At 42.7% G+C, this 23,144-nt stretch overlaps 1 protein-coding gene across 1 annotated transcript in view; it reads left to right on the top strand.

Moving 5' to 3' along the window:
• Positions 1-23,144, top strand: part of LNX1 (ligand of numb-protein X 1) — a 193,134-nt gene that overhangs the window by 51,333 nt on the left and 118,657 nt on the right. The window contains exon 2 of the mRNA XM_068974863.1: positions 5,114-5,240. The gene's annotated coding sequence lies outside the window, so the exon portion shown is untranslated. The remainder of the gene's footprint in view (positions 1-5,113; positions 5,241-23,144) is intronic.

Here is a 23,144-nt window from a genome sequence, read left to right as displayed (position 1 = left end):
ACCTTGAGTTCAGAGAGCTTTCTAATGCGTTCCATCCGTCTCTCCAAAGAACAAAGTTTTCAGGATATGTTGACTGCAAAAGAGGCTTGCTTCTAACGAGAAAGATGATCACATAGTAGCTGAAATGGCATATCATGGAAGTTTAACTCAACTCTGAAAATACTGTTGCTCTGAATAAATGACCCATGCCCAAGATGCTGAAATTTTTTCTCTTTCTTCCTCCCTCTCTTCCTCCCTCCTCCCTTCCTTCATTCTTTCCCTCCTTTCTTTATCTCTTCCTTCTTCCCTCCCTTCCTTCCTTCCTCCATTCCTTTTTATTCTTTCTGCCTTTTGCTGTTTAATCATCACGAGAGAAGTAGCCGGAAGTCATGTGAAGACCTGAAGAGTCAGCCCTTGAGGTTCTTTATCATCTGGTCCCCCTTTCCCATGCAAGCCAAGCAGAGGATGGCTCCTCTTCACCCCAGCAGGATGAACACTCTATTGTCTCGTCTTTTCCCTTGTTTCCACTCACACCTTCCTCCCCAGCACTCACAGGCTGTGATCACTCTGTCTCCACCTGCTGTCTGCACTGGCTTTTTTTGTTTTGTTTTCTTTGTTTTCATTGCTGCACAGGCTTATCCCCAGTTTCAGAGAGAGGGAGGGGGCACTTCAGCTGTGGTTCCATGGGCTTCTCACTGTGGTGGCTTCTCTTACTCCAGACATGGTCTTAGTTGCCCCAAGGCATGTGGGATCCTCTTGGATCAGGGATCAAACTCATTTCTCCTACACTGGCAGGTGGATTCCTTACCACTGAGCCACCAGGGAAGGCCCCTGCCTGGATTTGTCTGCCCCTCTCAACAATCTCCCCATATCCTTCAAGGTCTAATTCATGTTCCATTCTCCATGAAATCTTGCCTAATGAACCAGCCAACACCAATCTTATCCTTTCCTGATTACTATCAAATCAAGGATAGAAACTGTTGCTGTGCTTGGACCTCTGTCTCGAAGATTCCTAGGTTACCTCTGAGCTGAAGGCCTTCTAGCAATAATGATGAGAATGATATAGGAGCAGTGTGTGTCTGCTGCTGCTGCTGCTAAGTCGCTTCAGTTGTGTCTGACTCTGTGCGACCCCATAGACAACAGCCCACCAGGCTCCCCCGTCCCTGGGATTCTCCAGGCAAGAACACTGGAGTGGGTTGCCATTGCCTTCTCCAGTGCATGAAAGTGAAAAGTGAAAGTGAAGTTGCTCAGTCGTGTCCGACTCTTTGTGACCCCATGGACTGCAGCCTGCCAGGCTCCTCCATCCATAGGATTTTTCAGGCAAGAGTACTGGCGTGGGGTGCCATCGCCTTCTTTGAGTGTGTGTCCAGTACTTACCAAACCTGGTCTAAACTATCTAACTTGGTAGTGGTTGCATTGGAACTTAATTTTACATAGTCTCGATTATCCAAATGTATAAAGTTCTAGGCTCTTATGGCCCTTCTGATAGCATTCGCAGCTTTTAAGGGATAAACCGTTAAAGTTTTAGAGAGAGAGAACCATAAAAGATGTCGTGGAGAGTTACAACTGATCCCTCTGGAGGGGCCCCTCAAGTTGGCTTTCCTTTCTTGGGTTGGTTTGACAGAACCCAAAATATGATTTTGAGGATGCACTCAGGGTTGATGGATTTCCTGGTGTCTTTTCTCACAAATACGTGTATAAATGTATCCATCTACATACTCAATATGTAAACCAGATTAATAATTCTTTTGTAATTAGAAATAGTCCTTCCCAGAAACTATACTTCCCAGGGCTACATCTACAAGGCACTTCCTTCTAAACAGAGGATGGGTAAGAACTTTCATTAGTGCCCAAGAAGTTGCCAGGGAACATGAAATCAAACCCTTTCCACATTTTTCCCCCCAGTGGATGAAACTGCTCTGGCCCTGTCACTTATTGGCTGTGCTGGCCTTTAGCATGTACTCAATATCTCTATGCCTTGGTTTTCCAATTGTCTACACAAATAGTACGTAACTCAGTGTTGTTGTAAAAAGTGCTCACAACAGTGAGTAGCACCAGCTAAGCACTTAGTCAATGGTAGTTTTTTATGATTATTATGTATATCTTTTCACCAGTATTTGAGACATACTTCCATAATAACACAACAGCCCTAATGGAATAATGAAGCCTACACTGATTTTTTTGAAACTTCAAAGATTATTCTAAATCCAAGAGCACCAAGTCAAATGGCCTATTTTTTCTTTGTCTTTTGTACACTTCTCCACTCTTTTTGTTTTTTTGGCCGTGATCTCTACTCCTGAACTTCTTTCCTCAATTTTTATTCATCAAACCACAGGAGCAGAATGCTGTGTGTCTCTGAAGCCCTTAACCTCAAGGACTTGTTGTCACTTCCTGAAAATGCTTTTCCCCAGAAATGTTGCTCCTCCTTTTACTATATTTTCTGTGAAAGTGTTAGCTGCTCAGTTACAACCTATTCTTTGAGACCCTATGGACTGTAGCCCGCCAGGCTCCTCTGTCCATAGGATTGCCATTTCCTTTTCCAGGGGATCTTCCCAACCCAGGGATTGAACCCGGGTTTCCTGCATTGCAGGCAGATACTTGATCCTCTGAGCCACCAGGGAAGACTTGTGGCTTCCCCCTACCTAGGTGGGACCTGCCGCCTTCAAAGGTGATTGACACACATGGAAGGCAGCTGTAGGCAGGCCTGGATGATTCATGAGGCTGGCGGCTGGCCCTGCGCCTCCTCCTGTCTCGGGGGACACTCAAGCCAGGGTAGAAGCCTGTTTTGCAGGGGTATCTTAGTTGAATATCAAACCGGTGGACCGGTACTTATTCCTGAAACACCGGCAGGCATATAAAAGACTTTGCTGCCTTATTCTTTTTATGTAGTCGTTGTTAATAATAAAGGAGTAGCCACACCTACCATAGTTCCTATTGGATGACAACGTGAATGGGGAATTTTTTTTTAAGCTTCCAGCTCTCTGCGAAGTGCAGGCAGTTCCCAGGTGGGGACGGTGGTCTAGAGCAGCCAGGGACAGCTCGGGAGAGGACCCAGCTCTATTGCAAGAGAAATATGCAGAGCCTGCCCGGTGGGCCCGCGACTAGAATTTTTCCTCCTTCCCTCCCTGGTTGTTTTACAAGGTATCGGATGACTGGAGGCACCCAGTCAATGTGGAGAACTAGAGACTGGAGTCAACACCTTCCTCCCTTCCCCCTCCTGTTTATTCTTCTTCCTCTACCCCTCCCCCTCAGTCAAAACACCAACCCACCAGCCCAATTTCAAAACCTCTGAAGAAGCACAGTGTTAGAATGCGTGAAATCAAAGGAAAAACAGTCTCAAGAGGGAATACAGTAGAAGCTAACAGCGTTGTAGAGCAGCTATGCTCCAATGAAAGTTAACTTAAAACAGAGAGAGAGGGAAGACGGAGACGGAGTAAGAGAAAGAATCCGAATTTCAACATTTTTTCTCCTTCCAGGGAAAAAATAGAGTATATCTCTCTGGGCAAGTAAGCCATCCACCTGGGGGGAGAACCCACGTTTTCCCCAGGTAGTACATTCCAGAGATGCTGGACTGGGGCCATAGAAATACATGATTTAAAATGCAATGATAGAAGCTGTTGACAATCCTTCGAAAGATGCCAGAGGGTTTAAGAGGCAGCTGCAATACCTCACAGGTGCTGCTGCCGCACCGGCTGAGTTGCAAGGGATCCTGTCTTTTGCTGCTGGAAAAGCTGAGGCAACACAATGACTTGCCCAGGGTCACACACCGAGCTTGGGACAGAAATAACCCTGACTCCTCCTTCCTGGCTCTAACCAGCTGACAACGCCACTTTATTACTGCACTATCATTCCAATCTGAATCATGTAAATTGCTCCTAATTGCAGGTCTGAAGTGAACTGTAACCTCCATGTGACTTCTAGCTGCCAGACCAGCAAGCTAGGAAGTGACTGAAGTTCCACAAAGTCCTGAACATGGGATGAACTGCTGGGGCAGGGAGTGGGGGAGGGTTTGAAAACTTGACTCTGAAACTTCTGAGAAGCATCATATTTGGATTTTTTAAAAAAATGAATTTGAAATGTCACCTCTCATTTATTAAATTTGAACAAAGAAGCACTTGGGATCCAAATGGATGACATTCAGAAAAGCATTCAGGAATAAATCTCTGATATTTTCCAAGCATTCAATCTTCACACAGTTCCTTTTCATGCTCATTAAGTGACTGTTTCTGTATTTAAACATCCTAGGTTATCACATGTGAAATCTAAAAGATAAAAGAACAGACTCAGAACAAACTAGTGATGACCGGTGGGAGAGGGAAAAGGGGAGGGGCAAGACGGGGTAGGGGAAAAGTGAAAGTCACTCAGTCGTGTCCAACCAGTCGTGTCCGACTCTTTGCAACCCCATGGACTGTAGTCCGCCAGGCTCCTCTGTCCATGGAATTCTCTAGGCCAGAATACTGGAGTGGGTAGCCATTCCCTTCTCCAGGGGATCTTCCCAGCCTAGGGATGGAACCCAGGTCTCCTGCATTGCAAGTGGATTGTTTACCATCTGAGCCAGCAAGGAAGCCCTAAGTGTAGGGCACTAACAGGTAAAAACCAGTAGATATAAAATAAATAAGAAAAAAACGTATATTGTACAGCACAGGGAAATATGGCTGTGATTTTGTAAGAACTTTAAATGGAATAAAATATAGAGACGAAAATAACATTGCAAATCAACTATACTTCAATTTTTTGAAAGCTGTCAAAATGATAAAAGTAAATAAACTTCGTCTATGGGGTCGCACAGGGTCGGACACCACTGAAGCAACTTAGCATAGGATAGCATTGGAAGGAGGTGGGAGGAGGGGCCCAGGAAGCAACCAGGCATAGAAATTCAGACCTGTTCTTGGGGCTGGACACGTGCCATGCAGGAAAGAAAGTAAATTCCAGTCGGCAAATTGCTCTAACTGATTCATCTGTCCACCCAGAGACGCCACCTACCTGCTCGCAGGTATTCAGGTGAACGACAGGTGGGTGGGACCTACTGACTGTTTCAATAACTAAGGTCCCAGCAATGTTTTATCTGTCGAGGCTCCTGTGATGTCACACATTTCCTGGTCTCCACCAACCAATGCCCTCCTTGTTCCTCTAGGCACCTGTAGGACGGAGTTGGAGGCCGGTTACTGCCGGGGCAGCCCAAGGAGTTGCTGGACTCAGCCACAGGCGTGAGAACGGCTGGGGTGCTGCTGCTTTGAGAGCCCCAGGCAGCACTTGGAAAGGTGAGCTGAAAACCTGTTTGTTCCTCTTTAGACCGTGGACCCCTGACGGATCTGAAGGAAGAATGTGAGTGAAAAGTAGACGCTGAATGGTTTAGCCCTGGGTGTTTGTCCCAGAGGGAGAAGTTCTTTTTGAAAGGAAAGAGATGTCTTTGACATTTTGGATACAGAGGAAAATTCTCCCAGGTCAGATATTTAATCCTTTCGGTTTCTCTTAATCATTAATCCAGCCTCTGATTGTGTGGGAAGTTGAGCTGATTATTATTATTTTTAAACTCTGAGGTGGAGTGGATACCTTTTTTTGAAACTTCAAGATGCAGACCTGTGTTGGGAGGGGGCTGAAATCTTATTTTCCCTTACCTTCTGCGTTCACCAGAGGCAATTTCCATCTAAACCTGTGAGATGACCTTAATTATTTCCCCCCACCCTCTGAAAATCTGTTCCTCCGGCAGGTAAATTCTATTGCCCTTACTCAGAAGCACTCCAGGCTTCTTCCTTCTTTCTTCTCTAGAGAAGTCTACTATTTTCTTTGTCCTTTATTCTTTTTAAAGCTACTTCACAGACTTGGATTAGAATTGTTTACATTCAGACCCTGAGTTGGCTGCCTGCTGAACTTTGGCTAAAGTAAAGATCATTTCCTCAGTGTTTACAAGAATATAGATTCAGGTCTGATATGTAATTTTTGGGAACTCTCCCATTTTTTTTTTTTTTTCTCTCTTTCCTTTGCAAATATACCAAGGAGACTGTTCTGCCAGGACCTTTCTTCCTTGAGAAATTTTGCCTCTAGGATCCATTTTGTTTTCTTAATCCTGACCACATAGACTGTTACCACTTCTGTTCTGGATGGCCCAGTACCCACACACACTCTCCACCCAATACTGTTGTTAGAGGAAGAGAAACCATTTCCAAACCTGGCTCCCTACTGGGATGAGCTGGAAAACTGGGGGAGAAAAGTCAACCTGTGAGGGAGGCATTTCATCCTGAATTCCTTCATGGGCTATTTTTCTGAGATTTCAGTTAGCAAGGTAATAATCTGTTAGGAATATTCCTATTCCTATAAATATTCATATTCATCCACCCAGAAATTCAAAGTGCATGTCAGTCCTCCTAAAGCATAAACAGACACAAATTGAGAACACTTTAATCTTGGATGTTTGCTTCTCCCCTGAGACTCTGCCTCACATTTGTTGCCAGTCTCTCTTACTCCTCAGAGGCTTGTATTGCTCTTCAGCTGACCTTTGAGTCTGTCCTTTTCCCCTGAGCCTTGTGTCTGGGTGGTGGTGGCTGCTTGTCCTTCACCAATAGCCTCACTTGATTCAGAGTTTTGTCAACACAAGAGAGAAAAAGATCGCTTAGATCCTAAATCTCCTGGATAGAATTATGTCCTTAAAGTCACAAACCTCTCCACGATATTTCATTCCCCCTGTGGGCCATGGTTCGTTAGGTCTCTGCATAGTAGATAATGTATGATTAAACCAGTCAGTTTATCACTATATGTCAGGGCTCCTGACTATTAAAGGAACAAAGCTATGGATACTATGCCCCTAGATATAAGAAAGAAAAAAAAAAAATTACAGAGACTGGAATTCAGAGTCAGGTGATTTAGAATGCAACTGGTATCTTGGAGAATGTGTACATGAGTTTTGTTCACAGGGATGAAAAGACCCACAGTGGTTCCCTTCCTACAGTAACTCCATCCCTTGGTTAAGTGCAAAATGGCTTGATTGAAAACTGTACAGTCTCTTCCATTTACATCTTCCTTATATTACTTCCCTAAGTCTCTGTTTCTTCATCAGTAAAACAAGAACTAATAATCCCAGCAACATAAAATGGTCCTGAGAAGTGCATGGGGTAACATAGATAGAGCATCTAGTGGCCAGTGCCTGGTGTCTAGCGGGTACCAAGCAAAGGCTAGATCCAGCCTCCTTGAGGCTATTTATCTGGATTGCTGGAGGAAATAGTCTGACCTTTCTGAGATAAAAGGTCTAATGTGGTTGCAATTGTTAGGAACCCTGATAGTTCTTGTTATGGTTATTAGTTGTAAGTAATTAACACCGATGTTCACAGTGCAGAGAAAGGAAACAGGCAGGAGGGAGGAAAATGCTTAAACTGTGTCATTAAACAGGCCAGGCAGATTGGTTCCTGCCATTCTCCCAGGCCAGCTTTAGGAGCTGCTAGCCACGCTGTTACTCCTGCCTTTTTTCTCCTCAAGACTCTCATCCCACAACAGCCCCACAAAATGTGGTCCTCCACAGGCTTTCGGGGGATGGCATTTGTGCAATCTGACTTGGCAGACAGCCCTTTCTGCTTTCAATTGTGTTATCTCCAGGGCAGACTGGTGCTTGGTCTCCTCCAGTCTTGGAGGTAAACACACTTGGCTGTAGCCTGGTGAGCTGGGAGGAGGAGCCTGCCGTGGACTGAGGAAGGGGAACTGGGAAGTCTTGCGGACATGATCATCCCTTTAACGGACTGTCGTGTGCTCTTTGATGACCTTGAGCCATTGCATGAGAGCAGGCGTGTTCCCAGTGCCCTGGGAACTTCTCCAGGTCTCACCTTATCCTGAAAAGATAAGGTCATCATCAAAAAGAAAATTTTCATCATCAAGAGCAAGGTAACAGCCTAGTGGATTGAGATCAGGGGTTTATAACCTTGAACTGATTACTAGCTTGCTCAGTGGAACCTGGAGATGCACCTCAACCTCCCCATCCATCAGTTTCCATATTTACCTTTTCCCCCAAAAGAGATGTCAATGTGTTGTGGTTCACATCCCCAGGCCGCATAACAGAAGCTGGATGGGCTGTGCACCTATGTGAGTAGGTCAGGTTGACTGCAGGGGAGTAGCCATATGCCTCACTAGGAAATATTAGTCTTATTTATTGAATTCTAGGTGGAATGGTGCTACTGCATTAGAACAGTGGCCTGTTCTTTGCCATCAGCCTCCCTGAGTTCAAAAACCCAGCACCACCTCCTACTAGCCTTGTAACCTGGGATGGGTTATTTAACCTCACTTCACCTCAGCTATAAGAAAATTATGAAGCTGAAATGAATTGAAATGTTTAAAGTGCTTAGACTAGTCTTTGGCACAATGTCAACTATTATTTTCTTAAAAGGAAGGCATAGTGGCTAGAATCAATCAGATCTGGGCCAGTTCCATCAGGTAATTATTAAACTAAATAAGTAATTGAATATCTCTTCGTCTCAGTTTCATCACCTGGAAAACAGAATACTTACCAAACCCAGTGTTACTGTGAGGAATAACTGAAATGGTTTCATATAAAGTGCCTGGTATATAGAAAGCACTCAATAAGTGTTAAATTCTGTAGTATTAGAGGAAACAATTATTATATTGGATACAGCTAGACTTCCTAGGTCATGCTACAGTTTGGGTATAATAATGATGGAAACAGTAGTAAATTGAGAACCAAAGACTCTCTGAGCAAAACAGATTTCCCAAAAGGCCCCCAAAGGCTTAGAAGGAGAACCTGGTAACAAAGATTATTAATATCTTGTTTATCTTGGAGTTCCGGGCTGGGGTGCTGTCAGTTGAAATGCCCGGTCCTTTGCAGAACTGTGGGTAGTAGGATTCTGCGATGTAAATAAACAGTGGGGTTTCCTGGAGTGGTGATTCCTGGCTTCCAGCGTCTCCTTTTTAGATTTGAATTCCACACTCCAAGTGGAGAAGATAAGGTCTGCTAGGATTCTAACTACTTAAAAGGCCATTCTGTAGGATGCTCCTGAGAGGGGACATATGAGAGATACCCTAAAATGTGTCCTTCCCCCTTGCCTCAGCATTCGTGGACTCTCTAGTGTACGTAACTTGTCCTAATATTTGCGTGCTGGCACCGCAGAGACTCACTTTTATGTGGGTGGCAAATTATTGTTCTCTGACAGGGCCTCTAAATAACATGGGCTTTTCAAAACCATTTGGAAGGAAGGCTACATCACTCTTTCTGGGTTAATAGGGTTTAACCATCTATTATCTCCAAAGAATAAAGGTTTACATGAAAGCCATACAAATTGCAAAGCACAAAAACTTCACTGAGCTGAAATAAGAACAGAGAATGTTGATTCTCCTCTACAAACTTCTTCCATTCATCTTTTCCTCTTCTTTGGTTCTAAGATGAGGACAACGCAGTGACCTGTTGCTTACCACAGATATATTTCAGATCAACATGAGGCAGAACTTTCTAAGAATTAGAGTTGTCTAAAAATCCAGTAGACTGCCTTGCAGTGCACTGAGCTCCCTGTCTGAAGGTGATTGGTTTTTGCTATATTTAGTACCTAGTACAATGGCAACCCACTCCAGTACTCTTGCCTGTAAAATCCCATGGATGGAGGAACCTGGTAGACTACAGTCCATGGAGTCCCAAAGAGTCGGACACGACTGAGCGACTTCACATGTTTACTGAATGAACGAATGAAAGAGAAGACCTGCGTCTCTTTAGCAGCACATACCACTCATCGGTACAATAAAGATTAGATCACGGATCTCATAGGGTCATTCTAAAGATTAACTGAGAAAATACATGAAAAGTATCCAACATAGTATCTTGCACTTAGTGAACTGCTCATTAACTAGTAATAATTATGTCTTATTTTACATTATAAAGTATAATCTAAAAAGGAGGGGAGAGAAGGGATTCCTGGAATTCAAGTAGAGGATAGACAAGATGATCCCCAAATTTGAGGCTTGTGGTTTTCTATTCCTGTCCTCTTCACCCTGCCCTTCTGTGTCTGCCTTTCCAGAAGAATCCCTCATCCCCTCCCCGACCCTCTCTCTGGTTTAGGGAGCCACACTCTTTGACATGGTGGATTGACAATACACTTCTGTCAGTGGCTAAGTTCTGCCCCAACTAACCAGAGATCTCTTATATATCTATCATTAATATGTGCCTTAGAATGTGTGGACTGCAGTTCCACCATTATTTCCCAGTGACTCTCGGTCGCTTCTTGTGTTTGAAGTGTTTGTCACAGGGATGGAAAAGACTGCACCAATAGCAGAGTGGAAACTCTACAAGAATTTTCTTTAATAGCCTCTTGGCATGGAGCGTGGCAATAACACGCATATGATGGTGAGGTCTAAATATGTCATTGCTATCTGTTGAGATGATTTACATAACTTGCTTATGACTGCTCTCACAGTCACGTGGCCATCTTTGAATAGTACGCTACATGTTTAGGCTCCAGCATACTCACGTTAACACATGAGTCATCTGGTGTTTTCAGATTCCTCATTAACTAGTATCATTATGCCTGTCTTATGTCTTCCACAACACACGCACAAACTCAGCTATTCCACCTGTAGTTCTTTTTTCTCCCTTGGGGCCCTAGAAATTTGGTTTAACAGTCATCTCTAGAGACATCTGTGTTCTCGCTTAGCTATGGATTAAAAGAAAATCAGGTTTTTATACTAGGGCAGAACTGCTATCCAGAAGTATGTATTAATAGATGTCTAAATGGCTGCCACTCACCATATTGTCCCTAAATCCTGTAGAGAAGCACTGGAAAAGATCATGGGGAATGTGTACCCCCTTCTGGGTATACAGAGCCCTGTTTTCATTTCCTATCGCTGTTGTAATGAATTACCACACACTTGGCATCTCAAAACAGCATGCATTTATTTCCTCACAATTCTGGAAGCTAGAACTGTGAAATCAAGGCATTGGCAGAGACCTGCTTCCACTGGAAGCTCCAGAAAAGGATCCTTCTTTGCTTCTTTCAGCTTCTGTGCCTCCCAGTGTCCCAGGCTTGTGGCTGCTTCATTCCAATCTGTCTGCACATCACCATCTCGTCTGTGTCTCCTCTTCCTCTGTCTTACAAAGACACTTGTCATTGGATTTGGGGTAAATCAGATAATCCAGGATGGTCTCATTTCAAGATCTTTAATTTAATTTTATCATCAAAGACAAGACCGTTTTTTCTAATAAGTTCACACTCTCAGGTACTAGGAGTTAGGATGTGGGCATATCTTTGGGAGGGACTATCCTACACGTAGGCCCCTCCCACTTCTTATGATGAAATTCCTTATCTACTTGGAGATTGATATATTGGGCAAAGTACAGCCAGGGAGAAACAGAATTGGCAACCTTCACCACTACAATTATTTATTCCTATGTTCAAAGTTCAAAATACAATTGTTAAGTGTTTTATATGCTAAAGACCTGCTGAATCTTTTTAGTCACTAGTATAATGAACCTACAAAAAGAAATCAGTGAAAGTCATCTTGGGTTGCTTTACCAGTTAGGTGGTATTCTGGCTAAGGAAACGTACTGGAGATATTTCAAACAGAAGCTGGTCATCGCCCAGCATGTCACAAAGAGGATTCTTGCTCTTGGTGAGAATCTAAGATCATCACCCAACTCAAATCCCTGTGACTTCTTAATAATTTTAAAATCTCAGACATGTGGGAACACCAGACACATGGTGGGTGGATTCCTTTTGCTTGAAGAATTTGCTCAGTTTCTTCCTTCTGCCTGGATTTCTTCCAACTTTCCCAAATTTCTTGAATCTTTCGTGACCCTCCCTGAGGACAATCTGTTCCAAGAACTTTCCTTGAGTGTTCCGAGCCATGCCACACTGCCTTCTCACTCCTTTTCCTCCACACTTGTCCCTGGCTCCTATTTTGGAGGACCATACTTATTGTATGTTTTCTTACACTGTTTTAAGTTTGTTTGTTTGTTTCTATATGAAAGCTCTATTTTCCTAATTAGAAAAACTCGTTGAGGATGACATTGAATTGCCTATGGGAACTCCCACAGAAATGCAGACAAGAGAAGGCAATGGCAACCCACTCCAGTACTCTTGCCTGGAAAATCCCATGGATGGAGGAGCCTGGTAGGCTGCGGTCCGTGGGATCGCTAGGAGTCGGACTCGGCTGAGCGACTTCACTTTCACTTTTCACTTTCATGCATTGGAGAAGGCAATGGCAACCCATTCCAGTATTCTTGCCTGGAGAATCCCAGGGACGGGGGAGCCTGGTGGGCTGCTGTCCGTGGGGTCGCACAGAGTCGGACACGACTGAAGCGACTTGGCAGCAGCAGCAGCAGCAGTCAGGCACATAAGAGGTAAATACCTATAGAACTGAAGCAGTAGAGAAATGTTGAGCACTTAAATGTCTTCCTCCACCTTGTCCTTTCTTCCTTAAACCTTGGTTATAGGTTAAAAGAAAAAAAAAAAAAAGCATTTCCTAAGTATGTTTAGGCTACCCACTCCAGTATTCTTGGGCTTCCATGGCGGCTCAGACAGTTAAGAATCCACCTGCAATGCAGGAGACCTGGGTTCAATCCCTGGGTTGGGAAGATCCCCTGGAGGACGGCATGGCAACCCACTCCAGTGTTCTTGCCTAGAGAATCCCCAGGGACAAGAGGAGCCTGGCGGGCTGTGGTCCATGGGATCACAAAGGGTCAGACATGACTGAGCGACCAAGCACGGCATAGCACAAGGATGTTTTTCAGCCTTGAGTGTAAGAAGGCCAGTCTGCTTCTTTATCATACTTCTCATCTGACATCAGCCCTGCCCAGGACCTTGTGATAACTGACTGCAAGGGCTATGAGCCGTTGGTCAATGCAGAATATTCTGCTTTCATTTTGTTGTTGGCAGGGGGTCAGTTCCACCTCAATATGTTGGTAGACCAGAAGTGGAAGGACGTCTTTTATGGGCCGGAGTTCTTACAAACAAACCCAAGTTTGAAAGGTGTGCCCTGACACCCCAGGGGAAAGGCAGTAAAGTCTTCTGACAAGAGAGACAAAGCTCCTCTCCAACAGGAGCTTGTGAAAGTCCATCGTGACTTCTAAAACTTGAATTTCTTCTCATTTAACACTCCGTTGTTTTTCCCACTCTCTGAACATCTATCTTCTCAGTTATTGACTCTAGATATATCACATGTTCTCCTTTTAGTTCAATTTTCCTTGAATTTCCTGACTATATTTCAACACTATACAGACAGGTGTCATTCACAGACTGCATTAATGAATTACTTTCTCTTAGAGACTGGTGATTTAGATATTAAGTAGGAGCAGAGCTAACCCTGACCTTTGTATCCCATACACACCTGCCCTCCCTCAGTCCTCTCTTTCCCCTGCAATGCATATGGCGCCCTCATCTCCCCACCTCCACTTCCAACCCAGGCTCTTGGTTTGAACATAGTTTTTATCCTGTGCACGACTATTTTTATTCAGATCACTAAAGTACCTGGAAATGGAAGTGTAAGTCACTTAGTCATGTCCAGCTCTTTGCAATCCCATGTACTGTAGCCTACCAGGCTTCTCTGTCCATGGAATTATCCAAGCAAGAATACAGGGGTGGGTTGCCATGCCCTTCTCCATGGCATCTTTCTGACTCAGGGACTGAACCCAGGTCTCCTGCATTACAGGCAGATTTTTTTACCATCTGGGTCACCAGTGTGCTAAATTGCTTCAGTCATGTTTTTGAGCCAACAGGGAAGCCCATTAAAGCCCCTAATTTCTCCCCACTACAAATAAGTTAAAGTATAGCCCCCAGAGCATTTGTCTAGCCTCTTATATATCTTAATTCAAAGTTAGTATTTATAAAAAAAAAATGATGGCACTTTGATACCTGCAAGTCTCATACAATTTATCCATAATTTAACATGTAACTGTAAATTTACATTGTTTAATAGAGAAAGAATGAAGTAGGGCAAAGGCTATAGAGTTTTGCCAAGAGAACGCACTGGTCATAGCAAACACCCTCTTCCAACAACACAAGAAAAGACTCTACACATGGACATCACCAGATGGTCAATACTGAAATCAGATTGATTATATTCTTTGCAGCCAAAGATGGAAAAGCTCTATACAGTCAGCAAAAACAAGACGGGGAGCTGACTGTGGCTCAGATCATGAACTCCTTATTGCCAAATACAGAGTTAAATTGAAGAAAGTAGGGAAAACCATTAGACCATTCAGGTATGACCTAAATCAAAACCCTTATGATTATACAGTGGAAGTGACAAACAGATTCAAAGGATTAGACCTGATAGACAGAGTGCCTGGAGAACTATGGACAGAGGTTCATGATATTGTACAGGAGGCAGGAGTCAAGACCATCTGCAAGAAAAAGAAATGCAAAAATGCACAATGGTTATCTTAGGAGGCCTTACAAATAGCTGTGAAAGGAAGAGAAGAGAAAGGAAAAGGAGGAAAGGAAATACATACCCATCTGAATGCAGAGTTCCAAAAAATAGCAAGGAGAGATAAGAAAGCCTTCCTCAGTGATCAATGCAAAGAAATAGAGGAAAACAATAGAATGGGAAAGACTAGAGACCTCTTCAAGAAAATTAGAGATACCAAGGGAACATTTCATGCAAAGATGGGCACAATAAAGAAAAGAAATGGTATGGACCTAACCTAACCCTCTTAATACCTAGAAGATATTAAGAAAAGGTGGCAAGAATACACAGAAGAACTAGCCAAAAAAGATCTTCATGACCCACATGATCAAGATGGTATAATCACTCACCTAGAGCTAGACATTCTGGAATATGAAGTCAAGTGGGCCTTAGGAAGCATCCCTACAAACAAAGCTAGTGGAGGTGATAGAATTCCAGTTGAGCTATATCAAATCCTAAAAGATGATGCTGTGAAAGGTCTACACTCAATATGCCAGCAAATTTGGAAAACTCAGCGGTGGTCACAGGACCGGAAAAGGTCAGTTTCATTCCAATCCCAAAGAAAGGCAATGCCAAAGAATGCTCAAACTACCACATAATTGTACCCATCTCACATACTAGTAATGATCAAAATTCTCCAAGCCAGGCTTCAATAGTATGTGAACCATGAACTTCCATATGTTCATGCTGGATTTAGAAAAGGAAGAGGAACCAGAGATCAAATTGCCAACATCTATTGCATCATTGAAAAAGCAAGAGAGTTCCAGAAAAATCATCCACTTCTTCTTGACTGACTATGCCAAAGGCTTTGACTGTGTAGATCACAACAAACGGTGGAAAATTCTTTAAGAGATGGGAATACCAGACCACCTGACCTTCCTCTCAAGAAATCTGTATGCAGGTCAGGAAGCAACAGTTAGAACGGGACATGGAACAACAGACTGGTTCCAAATCTGGAAAGGAGAACATCAAGGCTGTATATTGTCACCCTGCTTATTTAATTTATATGCAGAGTACATCATGAGAAACGCTGGGCTGGATGAAACACAAGCTTGAATTAAGATTGCCAGGAGAAATAGCAATAACCTCAGATATGCAGATGACACCACCCTATGGCAGAAAGTGAAGAACTAAAGAGCCTCTTGATGAAAGTGAAAGAGGAGAGTGAAAAAGCTGGCTTAAAACTCAACATTCAGAAAACTAAGATCATAGTGGTCCCATCACTTCATGGCAAATAAATGGGGAAAAAATGGAAACAGTGATAGACTTTATTTTTGGGGGCTCCCAAGAATCACTGCCGATGGTGACTGCAGCCATGAAATTAAAAAACACTTGCTCCTTGGAAGAAAAGTTATGACCAACCTAGACAGCATATTAAAAAGCAGAGACATTACTTTGCCAACAAAGGTCCATCTAGCCAAAGCAATGGTTTTTCTAGTAGTCATGTATGGATGTGAAAGTTGGACTATAAAGAAAGCTGATCACTGAAGAACTGATGCTTTTGAACTGTGGTATTGGAGAAGACTCTTGAGAGTCCCTTGGACTGCAAAGAGATCCAACCGGTCTATTCTAAAGGAAATCAGTTCTGAATATTCATTGGAAGGACTGATGCTGAAGCTGAAACTCCAATACTTTAACCACCTGATGGGAAGAATTGACTCATTTGAAAAGACCCTGATGCTGGGAAAGATTGAAGGCAGGAGGAGAAGCGGACATTAGAGGACGAGATGGTTGGATGGCATCACTGACTCAATGAACATGAGTTTGAGTAAACTCCAGGAGTTGGTGATGGACAGGGAGGTCTGGAATGTTGCAGTCCATGCGGTCGCAAAGAGTCGGACACAATTGAGCGACCGACCTGAACTGAAGAGAGAGAGAGAGTTTGCCCTGACTTTGGCAATTCCTTTCCCCCAATAATCTAATTTAGGTGTTGAAGCCAGAGCCAGGGCAGTGGTTGGACTGATAATCATTGTAGAAAGGGAGACAAGGCCATTGGTGTTACAAGAATTTATTGGCATTGCTCCACCTACTCTTTTCCTCAAGGGCTGTATATCTAGTCTCCACAGTTTCAATGTTCCTGGCTATGAGTGTGATCTGTACTGTCTCTGTACTGCGACATGGCCTCAGTGACCAGTTTGAAACCAGCTCTGCAGCCATTCTGCCCTGTGGAGCTTCATCCAAATTTTAAAGCATCATCAACAACAGGAAAACTTTAAGCTCAGTTTCATTTTTTTTTTAAAGGCTAATTCTTTTTTTTAAAATTTTAAACGTTGAAGTGTAGTTGATTCACAATATCACGTTAGTTTCAGGTATATAACACAGTGATTCAGTTATATATATGTATATTCTTCCTTAGGTTCTTTTACCTTATAGGTTTTTAAAAATATTCAATTTAGTTCCTTGTGCCATACAGTAGGTCCTTGTTGGTTATCTACTTTATATATAGTGGTGCATATGTGTTAATCACAACCTAGTTTCTCTCTCCCCCAGGTAGGGCCAAGTCTCACATTGTTTGTATAGCAACAGTTCATACAGTGTCCTTCCTTGAGAGAACTATTTTTATTACTTGAATGGGCTCTCTTATATACTCACAAAACACAGCTCTTTCAGGATTCAGTTGTCCTGTGATTGTCTGGGGGACCTGGCCTTAGGCTACATTTTCTTCCTCTCATTTGAAGAAAGTTCTTCCTCCTGCTTCATGAACCCATCAGCAGATTGCTCACCTGCTGCCTCTATCAAGCATGTATCAAGACAATGCTCAGTCAAATCAGTTTAGATCTTGGTTAAATTTAGTGGTACACCTGTGACAAGGTTATAATTCTTTGCTTTTGCCATTGCACCTGACTGGGAACCAGGGCAGGTGCAAGGAAAATATTGAGACCCACAGAGGTAGCTGGAAACAGAGCTGAGTCCTCACCATAGCCTCAACACACAGCTCTACCTGAGTCTCTGAAATGGCAACAGTGGCAGGGCCATGAGTTTGTGAGGCAAATGCAGGACTTACCTTTGGGTGTAAATTTTAAGGGGGCCCCCTGGTAATCATGATAAGTACTGTTTTAATGCATTATTTTAAAAAACCAAAATTAATGCAAAAATCCATAATGAATAAAAGGATCAGTAGCTCAAGTTATCTAAAGATTACTTAAGGTTATCACTTAGTCAAAAGAGATTGTCAAACAGCAGTTTCCTCAGTTGAAAATCAGACAAAAGAATAGGCAGATTTTTGAAAATGCTATTGCTGGGCTTGCTTCCTTTAAAGCCAGGAAAGTGAAACTATGGGGCAAAAATGTTTGGTTTTAGTATAAATAAACTATTTAAACTTAAAATAATGTTGTACGTTTAATATATGTGTTTTTCATGTTTCCCATGTTTTTTCAATTAGCTTAATGATCTAGGGGAAATTAACCATTAGAAAATATACATGTATATCAGGACGCATATCTCCTTTGGCCTTAGGCTGCAACATAGGGACTTCCTCGATGGCTCAGTGGTAAAGAATTCGCTTGCAAAGCAGGAGACACAAGAGACATGGGTTTGATCTCTGGGTCGGGAAGATCCCTTGGAGGAGGAAATAGCAATCCACTCCAGTATTCTTGCCTGGAAAAATACCCCATAGATAAAGGAGCCTGGCGGGCTGCCGACCATGGGGTTGCAAGAGATAAACATGACTGAGTGACTAAGCACACACTACATATTGCAACGTGGACCACACAGCACTGGTGGGATAAGTGTATCTGTTATTTAGGAATGTCTTCAGTGGATTTTTTCCTGTGTTTGTCGTAGGCTAAGTAGGAATTTTCTATAAGCAATGCTTTCTGGCAGATAAATGGAGAAGCCTAATGTTCCAAGGTGACTGGCTAGTAAGCCTCCTTAGGTACACTTTCCTTCTCAAGCACTTGTGCGTCTTCTTCTTCTTTTTTAAAGCAGCTGGACAGGAAGAGGTACAGAGCATTTGGAGTTGCAGAATTTCTAGTTTATTCCATCACCTGCCCCTTCATCAGCTGCCCTTGGCCCTATTTTCATTTTTTCATTAATAGTGAATTTCAGTGAAAACTCCATGTTTATGCTCTGGATGGGAAAAATTATCTCAGATTTACCATTTTTTAAAGTGGTTTCCATTTCTCTTGTGTTATGTATGTCAGGATATTGTAAAATACCAAGAGTTGTCAAAATAAAGGAATGTTTACAAACAAATGGGAGAGCCCCAAGTTCCTCAAATACCATTCATTCTTCAGTTCAGATTATATGCTGAGAATTCCAATACTGGAACTGTTTGGCCATTAAGGATTTTATTTTGTTTATAGAAATCTAGCTAATGCCAGTAAATATCATTGCATTTTCTAAACTGCCCCAAACCCTTGCTTTTGCCTTTTAAAGCATCTACTTCTCTACTTCATTACCCTTAATCTTTTTTCACTTCTGTGGCCAAGACTTACTAATAGCTTCCTTCAGGGCTCAGTGTAATGTCCCCTGCTCAGCCCTGGCAGGACTGCAGTAACAGCCAAGGTGTGTATTGCCACCAAGAAAGCAGATGCAGTCTTTGGCTATGGGAGCAGTTGGTTACTCTCATTTCACTCTGTCTTGGAGGCTGTCCATATGTTGCAGGAAGTACACTGATAAGTTTAGAGCTTGCAGAAGAGTGTGGTCAGGCTCTTGGAGTTTGGAAACTGGAAGGAATGTCGGACACACCTAAGGCTGCTGAACCTATGGGAAGACTTGGGGGCTGTCTTCAAATAATTGAAATGAATTTAAGGAATTAGACATGTTCTAAATGGCACCCATGAAGGGGTTAGGTGAGTTCCAGAGAGAAAAAACTTTGGTCCATATGTAGACTTTCCCTCCTTAGTAGGTTGTTATTATTTAGTCGCTCAGTTGTGTCTGAATCTTTTGTGACGCCATGGACTGTAGCTCACCAGGCTCCTCTGTCCTCAGGATTTCTCAGGCAAGAATACTGGAGTGGGTTGCCATTTCCTTTTCCAGGGGATCTTCCTGATCTAGGGATTGAACCTGTGTTTCCTGCATTGGCAGGCAGATTCTGTACCACTGAGCCACCAGGGACGCCCACATCCCTAGTAGTTATTTATCCTTTAACTGGAATTTTTTATCTTTTGACTACATTTACCCACTCTAACTCTCTCCCCACTCTGGTAACTACAAATATGATCTCCTTTCTTCCAAGTTTGTCAAAGTATAACACCATGCTAGTTCCCGGTGTACCACATAGTGACTCAATATTTCTATACATTACAAAATGATCACCACAATAATCTGGTTACAATATGTTACCACATGAAGATATTATATCGTTACTGAGTATATTATTTCATAAAATATGAAGCTCATTCATTTTGCAGCTGGAAGTCTGTACCTCTTAATCGCCCTCCTGAAGGCTGCTCTTAAGGCTACTAAGTTTCCAGTCCATTGAATTTTCCAGTCCAGGTGACAGTGTGCATACGACCTCTAATGAGCCTCTTGGTTGCAGATGGTGCTGACTCACATTTGCTCTGAAACGTATCTTTGTTGTCAACCACAGATGTTTAGAATTTCAAAGTTAGGTAGAAGAACTTCTGGACAGATTGCAGGCACCATGAAGTAGTGGGGAAGGAAGCAGGGATTAAGGACAAACAGAGATGGGCGTTGTTATTTTTCCTGTCACTTCCTGGCGTGCCATTGGTGGACTACACATCTCTGTAAACATCCCCTCAGGCTTCTATTCTACCCCAAATCAGAGAAAAGGAGGAAGGATGGTTCCTAAGTCGCAATAGTGTTGTATCAAGGCAGAGTAAGATATCCCCCCCACCCCCATACACATACTCAAGGAAGGAATCTACTTCCTGCTTTTTCTCACTCCAAACTGCAAAAAAAGCCATCTTGCATATCCCTTTCTCCTTACCCCAGCTAGGACCAGATTGCTGACAGCTGACATACAGACTAACGTGTATGGACAGACCCTCTTGCTCCCTCTTAGGGGACAAAAGAGTTTACCTTTTAAGCCTTAATGAGTTTCTATAATTTCTTCTCAGTTCATCAGCAAGGCACATATATGTCCAAAAACATGACACATCATACATATTTATAAGATGTAAACTGGAAATAAGAAACATCAAGTAAATCACATTAATCATACTTTTTAAAGTCTACCTAGTTCTTTTTTTGGAACCCAAACTGCTTTTTTTAGCCAATTCTCTCATAATCTGTGTCTATTCATATAGGCTTTATTTAGTCTAAAGCAAAGTTGAAAAATATATACAGCAGTGTTTACTTTAATATTATATGAAGAATCTGGTTTACTCACAAGAGTAAGTGCCAGGGAATTCAAATTGCTCTCAGATAAAAAAGAATGAAAGGAAAAACAAATTGGTGTTGGAGCTAAAGCCTGCCATTTCTGCTTACTCCAATCCACTTATCCTGGCTTAGGCATTTTAGCACTCAGTAAAGTCGAAGAATCTTTTTATTCAGAGATCTTGGAAAACTCCATTTGCAATGGGGCCTACAGGGATTTTTAACCTTATAATTTCCTGGGGCTCTTATATTTGGTTCAGTTCCTGGGTCGGGAAGATCTGCTGGAGAAGGGATGGGCTACCTGCTCCAGTATTCTTGGGCTTCCCTTATGGCTCAGATGGTAAAGAATCTGCCTACAGTGATGGAGACTGGGGTTCAGTCCCTGCATTGGGAAGATCCCCTGGAGAAGGGAAAGGCTACCCACTCCAGTACTCTGGCCTAGAGAATTCCATGGACTACAGCCCATGGGATCTCAAAGAGTCGGACATGACTGAGTGACTTTCACTTTCCTTTTTACTTTTTTTGGATTCTGACTGGTCATAGTCAAGATAGATTATGGGAGAAAAGTAGCAATGTTGTGAAGAGCAGTAAGGAGTTATGAGCCCCTGCTGGTTTGTTCTTTTTTTGTGTAACTGGCAAGTTACTTACCTACTACACCGTTTCCTCATCTGTTAAATTAAAAACAAAATCCCTGGGGATGTGTAAAGATTAAACAACATAATTATATATATATATATATATATACCCCAGAAAAAAAAAAAAATTCCCCAAAGCCAACCACCCTAAAATACCCCAAGAAAACACCTCTATTATATTAGCATGGAACCACAGGACTCTGTTTCTGAAAGGGATTTCATGGTATCTAGTCCGGAGGATTATTTTGGCTTTTGTTTTCCTTAAGCCATGGTCCTTTGAACAGAATCTATGAGGAACCTAATGTATGAGATGAAAGTGGAGCTGGGTCTGGGTGGAGTGGAAAATTGGACAGAGCCTACCATCCCCCTTCCCTTCCCTGGAAGAGCCTGAGGCATCTGACACACCTTGCCGAGCACAGTGAGAAAACCAAACATCTGGTCCAATTCCACCTTTGCACCAATGAGGAAATGGCCCAGAAACGTGACATTGTTGCAGTGGTCAGAGCAGGGCGACCACCGGCATTCCTATCACCCTTCCCTTCAGCACAATGAGAAAGAATATGTGGGAGGATTTGACCCAACTCTAAGTACTAAAGACATAGGGTTTTAGTTCAAAATATGCGAACTTTTTTTTCCTATAGCAGATGATAATCTTTTGGGTGGCCCATTTCCATTTTCATGTTTATTTTTGAACTGTTTTTCATGCTACTGAAAGTATTTCCTGTGTGGTTCCAATATCTTCTCTGAGCCTTGAGGACAAATAGCAGCTGTGTAGGTTTCTATGAAATTTGACTATAAACAGCTTCACCCCCTCCTGTATCCTCTACTTTTGCCTCCTGTGATCTCTTCTGATGCTAAATAAAAGTCTGTGACTTCTACATGCTTTCACATTTGGGGCACTTTACTTCTACCTCTTGACCAGAGTGTTCTTCAAGGCTTATTAACACAGTGCAGAAATGTAAGCTGACTCAGTACAAGTTTGAAGTCAATGTATTTTCTTTTTGAGATAAGGCTATGTTTGTACAAACAACCTCAAACTTTACTTGGAAAAGAAAAAAACTGTAAGGCAGTTTGTGACTCCTGTGCTGTTTCAAAACATGGCCAGTTTCCTGTTAGGCGATTCATCTGTCTTTATGTTTCTGTGGAACACTTAAAGTCATTTTAGTTACTTTTGGAAAAAAAGAAAGTTGAGTTGAGGGCTGGGATACGACAGATTCTTCATTGTCATGAGTATTGACCTTGAGTCCCCTAGTGCTGACCTCTGTCTGCACTGCTTACCTGGGTTTCTCATTACTTGGTCATGTCCACATCCCCTGGGAAGGTCTGGGGACTCCAAGAGGGTAGGCATGTCCTTTAAAGCTCTCTTGAAGGTCTCCCGCACAGCCAGTTTGCTACCTTGCTCAAGATTGGTGCCTACAAAATGCTTATTGAAATCAGATGTTTATGATTATCATTGTCACTAATCTCACACTACTGCAGTTCATTAATAAAGAATACTGAAGGCAAAGAAAAAACCGTTTATTGACTGGTCAGGAGACTTTCCTAGATGTTGATCAGGCATGTTGAAATCTCCACTTTAAACTCCTATACCACAGGAAAAATAGCTTCCCTGGTGGCTCAGATGGTATAGAATCTGCTTGCAACGTGGGTGACCCAGGTTCACAGTCCCTGGGTTGAAAAGATCCCCTGGAGAAGGAAATGGCAACCCATCCCAATATTCTTGCCTGAAGAATTCCATGGACAGAGGAACCTGGCACGCTACAGTCCATAAGGTTGCAAAGAGTCAGACACAATTGAGCGACTCTTTCACTTTTCACCAAAGGAAAATACATAGTGTGATAATATTCTACTAGTTTGAAAATA

The sequence above is a fragment of the Capricornis sumatraensis genome, chromosome 7 (assembly GCF_032405125.1).
Source record: "Capricornis sumatraensis isolate serow.1 chromosome 7, serow.2, whole genome shotgun sequence".
Lineage (NCBI taxonomy): Eukaryota > Metazoa > Chordata > Mammalia > Artiodactyla > Bovidae > Capricornis > Capricornis sumatraensis.
The sequence above is the reverse complement of the archived record's forward strand: the minus strand, read 5'-3'. Positions and strand labels throughout refer to the sequence as shown.